Source organism: Furipterus horrens, unplaced genomic scaffold, assembly GCF_987537825.1.
Source record: "Furipterus horrens unplaced genomic scaffold, mFurHor1.1.pri manual_scaffold_6, whole genome shotgun sequence".
Classification (NCBI taxonomy): Eukaryota; Metazoa; Chordata; class Mammalia; order Chiroptera; family Furipteridae; genus Furipterus; species Furipterus horrens.
The window spans coordinates 94,497,603-94,507,603 of record NW_028327176.1 but is presented as its reverse complement, the minus strand read 5'-3'; the positions used below and the strand labels follow the sequence as shown (position 1 = coordinate 94,507,603).

Below are 10,001 nucleotides of genomic sequence, written 5' to 3'. Positions count from 1 at the left end.
TGACCATCTATACCTGCCTGTAAATTGCTTGGCAAGTTAGTTCAGCTATCTGCTTCAGTTTTTCCATTCTACTTTCCAAGAACTTTTCCTAGCTTCTCACTGTCCTGTCTCAGGGTGATGGATATAGGCTGAGTTTTGGGGACAGAAAGAGCTTCGGTGAGGACAGCAGTTCTGAAGAGTGGAATGTTGTGGGCTATGGAGGGGTAGAGAGGCTTTGGGGGAAGAATCAAAGTTTCTTCAGCGAATGCTTATATTATTTCCCAAGGCTTTGGGAGTTAGACCTTCCTCTCCCCTTCTGCATCCCTCCCCCTTCTTTTAAATTAAGAACCTCTAAAGTTCTAAAGGTGGGAACAGGAAAATTAGATTTTGTTGTTTGGTTTAGGTTAAATAAAATGGCAAGCCAGTTCCAATCTGGCATGTTTTGAGAGATAAAATTCACATTCTGCTGGCTCAGCTCCAGACTCTGCCTGGGCTGCTTCTAGGGTACTGAACCCCACTAAGCAGCAGGGTCTCATAGCCTCCAGCCTTGACTTCCTAGAAAAGGGAGTCAACTGGGCAGGCACCCTGTCTGATTCTCAGTGGGCTGTCCAGAACATGACTTTCCCCTAATGTGGTCAGGTGGTAGGAAAGTTTGATTAAAGACAAACCTTTAGCCACATGTTAGTCCCCTGGGAGGTGCATTAATCAGGCTCAGTTTTGCTTTAACAACAGCACAAACAACCACAAATCTCTACAGCTTTCAACAGAGCTTTATTTCTCATTTGTGGTATTTGTGCAGCTCTGCTCCATGTTTTCTCCTCTTAGAGACAACGGCTGTTGGATAAGGCGTTATCTGGGACATTAACGATCATCACGATAGCAGGGGAAAGAAAAACCAAAAAACCATGTACTAGCTCTAAGAACTTATACCCAAAAGTGACATGTGTGACTTCTGCTCATTTCCTGGGCCAAAGCAAGTCATGTTGAGGCAGGAGATACTCAGGAACAAGGAAACTCTGAAGGTGCCCTAGGACAAAGACAAAGGACATTGATACAGGACAGAGACCCTGTTCTAAGACAGGCTGTCCCCTCTTTCTGGAAAAGTGCTGAATCACGGTGAATCATGACTGTATCTGTGCAGAAAATGCTACATGACCACTGTTTCATTATGATAGCATTATAATAAATCAGCATTGTGGGACCCCTCTCCACTGGTGGGCAATCAAGGAAAATCATGGAAGACCACATGTACAGTAGCTTAAAAGTAATATAACTATTTGTACACGTACAACAAAAGCCCGCTGAAACCAGCAAGGAAATATCTGCCCTATAAGAATAGAATCCCTCCAGCCAATGAGGGTCAATCTCTGCTTGGAGTTGACCTGCTCCCGTGTTCTGGGGAGTGTACTATCAGTTAATAAATCTGCTATGTGTTTGGTTCAATTCATTGTTCGTGATCACCAAGAACCTGGTTACCTGTCCCCACCTGTGGCAATATGACCACAACTACATACAACAGCGAGGAGGTATCAATTTCTCCCACCGTATAATTGGGACAATAATGCAGTCTGTCATGGGAGGTCACCAATTCTGCCTAAAACACAGCAGTTGCACGCTGTTGCAAGTCTGACGAACAGGACTGTCAGAAAATATCTGAAGGAAGCTGCCATGTGCGAATTGTATTTTTTCCCCTAAAGATTATTTCACACTTGTTAGATCCATCTATTCTGGAATCCTTTTGCTGCCCAACCAGGATTGATAAGTGAAAAGTGTTCAGCCACATAGCTCTTAGCCACATCCCTCCGTAATTCCTTGACATACACCTACTGGCTGGCTTAATTTTCTCCCAGTTCCTATCTCCCTGAGCCCCCATTCTCCTCAACCCCCCATTTTCTCTCACACTTCATTTCTTCTCTGATCTCCAAAACCCAGATAGATGACTCTGACTCTGTGGTCACCTAAAAATTCAAACTCCTCTCTCAAGAGGCAGGTAATTTCCACTTAGGGGATTTTCCTATTATTTGTCTTGCTGAGTGTGAGGCTTTAGAGAATCTGTCGGAGGACTTGGATTTCTACCATAGAGGTGATTCACTGGGAGACAGGCTAGTGTGCTTTTTCTCTTCATCATTAAGAAGAACTTTAACATTTTATTAAATCATCTGGCCAGAAAAGAAATGACTAAAAATTACGGTTATAAAAACGCTTTAAATAAATAAATACCTAGTGCCTGTTTGGTGCTTTTCTCATCGCTCCTTGCTTTTGTAAGTGCCAGCTGATTCTCACCCTTGATTTGTGCTCAGACTGGACCCTGAAGTGTCTATCCTATTTCTGCAGGGCCAGCACACACTCTGCTGTGGCTCTGGGGCCTCTCAGCAGCGATTAGAAACCTTTCCTGGGGGGGAGGTTTTGTTCCACTGGCAGGGATGTTTCTGGGCCAGAGCCACAGGCAGCCCAGTCCTCCCTGGCACAAGAAAGAGGCAGCCTTATTTCATGGTGTTTAAAAAAATTTTTTTTTGCCTCCTTATCAACTAGGACAGTTTGTTTTTCCCTCTGACTCATAGACACAGAATTTCTGGACCGGAAAGAGGCTCTCCTGCTGTTTCCTTCAAGTGGCAAAATCAAAAAGGTAGACTGGAGTTACCTAGAAGGCCTTGTTACATTTCAGTGTAAAGAATGTTTATAATTGTCTTTTCCAATCACTTTCCTAGCCAGTTAATTTACTTTGTTTTGATATTTGAGGAAGCCCATTCCCTACTTTTTTTTTACTTTTTTAAAATGGTCTTTGGGTCTTTTGTGAGCTGGTAATTTGCTCTCTGGTCTCTTAGCAACCAGGAACTTTTCCAGCTCACCTCTGAATCAGACCTTGGAGTTGCAAAGTTTATGAGAGAACCTACTGAAGGACAGCATCTCTGCCAGAGCCAACAATTTTAAACCAATATTTAAACAAGAAAATTAACCAGGCTTTCAGAACATGTGTATTCATAAAGGCAACAACTAAAAAACACACACCCTCCAGAACAGCGCTGCTATCCTCCCCTGGGCCCGGCCCCAGCTGGCTGAATGTTCTCCGGCTTTCCTGGTCCCCCCGTGCAGCATGAGACATCTCTCCTTGCCGGCTCTGGGGCTGATGTGAAGCAAATGGAGTCTGCCTGGAGAGGAAACCGTTGTGGAGGAGAACAAGACAAGGAGGTGGCCTGGGCCTGCTGCTCGATAGGAGGGTCAAAGGTAGGGGTAAGCCACTGATCGTGCGACCTTGGTCAGTTTCTTTCCATACACATTGATTTGTGCCCATTTTACACTATGCACTGGCCTTGGAAATGCATGGATCATAGTTGTGCTCTGTAAAGCTCATAGTTGAATGCAGACAGATATGAATAAATCAGCTACTGTCCAGCACAGAGAGCCTGACATTTCCCATAAACAAAGGACCTTAGGAGGAGAGAGGAGAAGTGGCCTGGGGGGTGGGGTGAAAGTGTGTGAATGACTGCGTTGGAGGCAGGGGCTACCTCTCTGACCTTCGGCCCGTGTGCTGTGAGTCAGACTTCCAGCATTGGTCACACAGCAGCCAGGAGTCCTGAGCTGTTATTAGCCAGTGTAGAGTTTACTAATTCTTTGTGCTATCTATGGCCATGTTAAAAACAACCCCAAGATGTAGTGTATGAACGAGCCACCATTTTCTTGTGCTGTCAGATTTCTGCGGGTCAGGAGTTAGGAAAGGGCGCAGGGGATGACTCTTCTTTTCTCTTTCGTGTAGGGGGTCTTGGGGGTTGTGGGGTAGGACTTGAATGAGGGTGTGCCTTCAGCTGCTGGAAGCCACTTCCGATATAGTTTCTCCACTCATATGTCTGACAGGCTGGGCTGGTTAAGGTACAGGCTATGCCGAGACTGTTGACCCAGTTGCCTACCTGTGGCCTCTCCAGCACGCAGGTCTCAGGATGGTGGTGCCTCTTACGTGGGGGCTCAAGGGCTCTAAGAGCCAGTAACTTCTCTGGGCAGAAGCAGAACGGCCTTTTTGTCACATAGCAGGACTTCTGCATTCAGTCAGTCCTCACTTAACATCATTGATGGGTTCTTCTAGTTTAAGCAAAACGATGCATAATGAAACCACTTTTACCACAGGCTAATCGACATAAACAACAATTAAGTTCCTACGGCATCTCCTCAATGTTATATTTGCTCTACTCTATTGGTGGAAGTGAGTAGCATAGTAAGAAGCTAGGAAAATTCCCTGGCAAGTGGAATACAGAAACTGAGACAGACAGCTGAGCACACTGGCCGAGCAATTTACAGCCAGGGGCAGGTGGTCATCAGGGCGGAAGGCCCGAGTGCCTGGCAGGGGGCAAAACTGGGAAAACAAGGACCTCACCCCCAGGGTACCATTTCCTCCCTGAAAATAACATCTAGGTTTCAGCTGTATTTCAGCTCTAGGCCCAGAAAAGCAGCAAAACCAGGTGGTCAATGCCAGACCCAACTGCAAAGACTAAAGATCCCTGCCCTGTCACTGTCCAATCCATGGAGACCATGACCCTGAAAGGGCACACCGGAGAACTGATGAATATTCTGCCGAAACCCTCTCATCCCCTGAAGCCTCCCCTAAGATTCCCACCTGCAAGAAACAGGTAAAAGCCTGAAGACAAAGGACTCAGGGATCTGTGACATTCCCTTCTTCCCCCACTTCTTTCCCCACAGGCACGAGTCTCCTAAAGTCTGAGGCAATGGGCAGCTGGCTGCTTGTCCTAGGCTGATCCCCTGAACCTGTCCCCAAGGCCTCCTCTTCTCTGACTTCCTAGTGAGCTAAGGCATTACTGTTTACAGTAATGCTTAAGGCACTGCACAAGGAACCAGGAGTCATGAGTTCTAGGCTGACTCTGCTCCTCATTTTCTGTGTGACCTTGGGTTAGTGCTTCTCCTCTGGGCTCTGGCCTTGTCAACCATACAATGAGGGGTTCACTGGGTTAATCTAAAGTCCCTTCTAATGAGGAACAACAGCATAGTGAGTACTCCTTACTACCCACTGATTAGGAGTGAAGTTGTCGTCGTCGGCAGCCGTCCGTCTCGAGAGACGATGGTGTAGCTTCTTAAGAGTCTATCTGCACCGCTGAGAATGGCTGTGCAGTCCGACTCGGGAGTGACACGGTACCTGTCTCCTCCCGTGTTGAATCGACATCTTACGATGACGCTGGAGTGTCCTCTCCAGTGAAGCTGAAGCTACAGAGCCTGGGCAGGGTGATATGGAGGGTCTGCTGTTGCCCATGCAGCAGACCCCCCCTCTCTTCGCAGCTGAAGGATCCAAGGGAAAGACGGAGTCAATACAGCTTGGCTTCAGGTGCGCCGCAGGAGTTGCCGGTGTTGACTACAACGTCAAACCGCCTTAGGGACTCCGGCTCCGGATTTTCTGTCGGGGTTTACTCCCTTAGCCTTTCCCCTGAAGAGGTATGCCGCAAGGCAGCGGAGGTTTTTTGGAGTCAGAGTTTTCCTTCTCTGATGTGCCCTGACTGGAAGATCGAACCAGCGACACTTAGCTCGCAGGCCGACGCTCAATCCACTGAGCCAAACCAGCCAGGGCCAAGGAGTGAAGTAAATTTTAATTATAGGATAGATCTATTATTGAATTATGTGGATCATTGGGGAAATAAATTTTTAGAACTTTTACCCTGAAAGGAATTTAAGGAACCATGGTCTAGCTTCCTTATTTTACAGATGAGGAAACTTAGGTCTAGAGAGGTTAAAGGCTGAGGAGGAAGTTAATGATGGACATTAACTGAAGAATAGAACATGGGTCACTGAACCAATTATCCTGTGTGTTTGCCACTCATCTATCACATCTGGAATTACATATGGAATTTCATCCAAATGTCTGCCTTCAGTAACAAACCTCTTACACAAACTGAAGTATATCTGTAAGTAGCTGTCTGGAAAATTTCCATTGTGTACAGTCTGAGAAGTGAATTGGGCTTGAAGGGTGGTTGGCAAGATCTGGCCCAGGACCAGAGCAGAACAACAGTGTAACTAACTGGGAGGTGGCTTGAGAAGAAGTAAATTTGCTTCTGGTTTGGGTACTAATTTTTTTTTCATATCAGCCATACTTAGAAATGGTTCTTGTGCATATAAAATAGGGCCATTGAGTTAAATAATAGATGACAAGAGACCATGGGGGTGGGAAAGCAAAGGCAAGAGAGGAGAAGTCTGATTTCAGCTTAAACTGGAAAGGACACTGGGCTGCTGAGAGACGGAAATGGAGGGTAGAAGGTCCTGTGGTGACAGGAACAGAAAAATAACTGACCAAAAGAAACATGTGGCTCTTTACAGCCCCAGGAAGGCTGAGCAAGAGGGCAAACTCAGTGTGGAAAGAGCAACCGTCCATCAGGAGTTTAGAAAGTGGGGGGATCTTGAAGTTATATTTAATACTAGAGAATAAAGCGAACAACAACAACAACAACAAACCAAAAACCAAAAACCAAAACAGAGAGTAGGTCCAGAAGTATTGACTCTTCACGGTGAAGGGGATTTTCCTGAACTGGATTGATCACAAACATGGCCTTAAATAGAGTCAACAGGGCATGGCTGATTTTGTCATGTTGTTTGGACATAGACAGGGAACAAGGCTCATCTGTGCTCGGTCGTCAGTCAGGATGCTGAGAGGAAGGAGGAAAGGAAACGTGGAGGAAGCTAGCTGAGCTTTTTGGATGGTGCCTGACTCCCCAGCCCCAAGGTTAGCTCACACCAGTCTCATCCATTTTCTCTCTAATCCATTGCCTCCCGTTCTTGCCACAATTCATGCTACACCTGCCACTGTTCTCATTTCTTCTAACCCATTCCATTCTAGTTCCAATCTATCACAGTCTTTCATTACACTTTTCAACTAGCTCATTCCCATTTTTATCCTTTCTCATTTCATTGACAAATCCCTTTATTCGGTGCTCATCACTATGACAGCACAAGCTTTTGTAGGATTAAACTCCTAAGACACTAGACGGTAGGGGTCTAGGAATTTGACATCCCTGAAGAAGGGCATTGCAGCCTTTGTCTTTTCATGAGTACACATGTTATTTGTACAGCCCACTGGGGTGGAGGGCTCCAGCCCAACCTAGGCCCCACCTAGTTACCCCATGGGCTGAATTATCTAGGCAAAGCTCAAATCCGTTCTCAGTACACAGTTTAGGAGGCTCTGCAAAGGACTGCTGGATTTCTCATACCCCCAATCACAGTATGTTCTCTACAGAGTTGTGTGTTGCCTATTTGCCCTTTGGCTGACTCAACAAATGACATCAGTTCCAGTGACAGGAGGGTCTCATTTCTCCTCTAGTATCTAAGGTAGCAACAAAATGGAATAGCTCGGTGGTGATACAGTTCACAGCAGGGTTGGCTCGTTTGCCTTAGTCAGGGAAAAGCAGCCGTGGTGTTCAGATACATTTAGGGGGAAACCACTCTGCTCGTTACAGAGCTAGTAACAGAGCTCAGGGCTGAAAGTGAGTATCGTGTATTTTATGCTTTTGTGAGCTTTGATCCTAGTAGTGGGGATGAGACAAGCCTGGGAGGACTGTAACAGAAGCCTGGGCAGATGAGAACCACAGGAGAAGTTCACAGGCCCCGAAGGCTGAAAGGAGGCAGAGGGTCTGTTCAGCTGGGAGCCAAGCTCCACAGAAGTCACCTCATTTCAGAGGGGCCTGAGAGAAGGGCAGGATTTGCCCAGGGGTAGAAAGGGCTGAACAAGTACACTCCAGGCCCAGTGAGGAGCATGAGCAAAAGTATAAAAGGGCCAGAACAACAGATGGGGCAGAGAAAACCACATAGTTCAGGAAAGGCGAAGAGGGTGTAGACTGTACAGGAATAGCATAGAGCAGTAATTTTTGACTTTTTTCATCTTATGGTACACATAAATTAATTACTAAAATTCTGTAGCACACTAAGGAATATATTATATTTTTTGCCCATCTGACAAAAAATAGGTATAATATTAATTGACTCCCAAAAAAGAAATAATAACAGTGATTACCTACCTTTTTTTGCTCCAAAGTGACTTTTTAAAAAAGTGTTTTCTTAAACTTTATTTATTGATGAGAAAGAGAGAGAGAGAGAGAGAGAGAGACAGAGACAGAGACAGAGACAGAGACAGAGAGAGAAGGAGGGAGAGAGAAACGTCCATTTCTTGCTCCACTTATTTATGCATTCATTGGTTACTTCTTGTAGGTGCCCTGACTACAAGAACCCTCAACCTTGGTGTACCCAACTGAGCTCCCTGGCCAGGACCTCAAAATGACTTTTAAAAAAATCAGGTGCCTATATTTGTATATAAGGATTTTGTTACAAAGAATTAACCAATCATATGCAACCTTATTATGCAATGTGACCAATAAGATGCAATTCTGCTATATGACCTATATATTTATGATTGGAGACAGGGCATTCACAGTGGATGGACCTTGTTGTGTTGGCTGTTATCATTTTGAAATTTGACAATCTAAGGGAAAAGAGGTCAGTACCTCTGACTAAATAGTCAGGTATCGCATGTTTTAAAAATTCTTGTGGCACATTGGTTGAAAATTGCTGACATAAAAAAGTGAATTGGGGACAGGTGGTGTAGGACCTTGACTCCAGGGTGAGGAGTGGTATGGAGTTAGAGGCAACAGGAAACCACTCACCCTAACTCTCCTTCCGGACCGTGGAAGTCCTGGGTGCTGGCTGTGAGAGAACCTCGTAGCTAGGGACTGACCTGGAGGACGCAGAGTCCCAGGCATGTAGACCAGAAGAGGAATCAAGACTGAATTCCCCCTGAAGCATACATTCAAAGAGATGCAGATGAGAGGTGAGCTCCAGAGCTGTGCTACCAAACAAGAACAAGAGAATTCCACACAGGTGAGAGAGAAAGTGGTAAGCTCCCTTGAACTTCTGGGAGAGAATGGTAGACCTCAGCCATAAGTGGGGAGGGAGTGACTAATGGCCCTGAACCAGCTCAGACACTACTGATAACTGAGGAAAGGGCTAGCAGCATGCAGGTGTTAGGAGAGGCAGTCCACCATGGACTCTGAGCTTGTCAGCTTTTGTCAAATGCTCCAGAATGCAATGCTTATCTGTCTCCTGAAACTCAGCAGTTCTCTTGCTGGGCATACAGGTCACCAAGTAGGTCAAGGCGACTATAGTGTGGCTACTGTGGAATTTGTTCCTGCTGCAGGAGGTGGGGAAGGTAACTGGATTTTTTGCTGCTTGCTGTTGTTAGAAACCCTTGGGTTTGGGCTCTTTTCCTGTAATGTAGTCCACCATGTATGCAGGTGCCATATGGGCCCACAATTTTGCCTTGTGGGACTTGAAAGCAAGGGGAAGCCATGCAAACATGCTCCTTGCTCAACCATGAATAATGCAGTCTTTTGCCTCTGACCCAGGAGGTCTTGTGCCTTTTGTTGTCATTCAGTGACTTTACATCAAATATGAGATGAAAGCCCTGGCTGGTGTGGCTCAGTGGATTGAGTGCTAGCCTGTAAACCAAAAGATTGCCAATTCAATTCCCAGTCAGAGCACCTGCCTGGGTTGTGGGCCAGGTCCCTAGTTGGAGGCGCGCGAGAGGTAACCACACATTGATGTTTCTCCCCCTCTCTTTCTCCCTCCCTTTCTCTCTTTCTAAAAATAAATAAATAAAATCTTTAAAAAAATATGAGATTAGAAAATTCCAGGATTGCTTATTTTGGCAGCTCACCAGGTCCTGGATTTGCTTCTCTATGGTTTTCTCCTTTTTTTCTTCTTCTCATGGTCCCAAGATTGCTGCCATAGCTCCAAGCATCACAACCTCACCGCGCAACAGATCCTCTTTCCCATGAAAAGTGTATATGTTAGGGGAAGAGGTTTCTCTTTGTGTGACTTCCTCTTTCTTTCCTGGAAGCCTTCCTGGAAGAATTCCCTTCATGTTTTATTGGCCAGTACTGGGTCACAGGCCCAATGAAAACCAATCAGTAGCAAATGGGAATGTGATGACCATAATTAATTTAGACTAGTGGTTCTCAAATTTGAGTGGGCTTGTTAATCCTTGG

General features: G+C 45.7%; 1 long non-coding RNA gene across 2 annotated transcripts in view; it reads left to right on the top strand.

Moving 5' to 3' along the window:
• The first annotated feature begins 5,627 nt into the window (after nucleotides 1–5,627).
• The window catches only part of LOC150006977 (uncharacterized), a 33,531-nt gene continuing 29,157 nt past the window's right edge, over nucleotides 5,628–10,001 (top strand). The window contains exon 1 of one of the 2 annotated variants that reach the window (XR_016511777.1): nucleotides 5,628–5,879. This is a non-coding gene — a long non-coding RNA (uncharacterized LOC150006977). Of the gene's footprint in view, nucleotides 5,880–8,376; nucleotides 8,836–10,001 lie in introns of those variants that run through there. The other variant, XR_016511776.1, reaches the window with a different exon arrangement.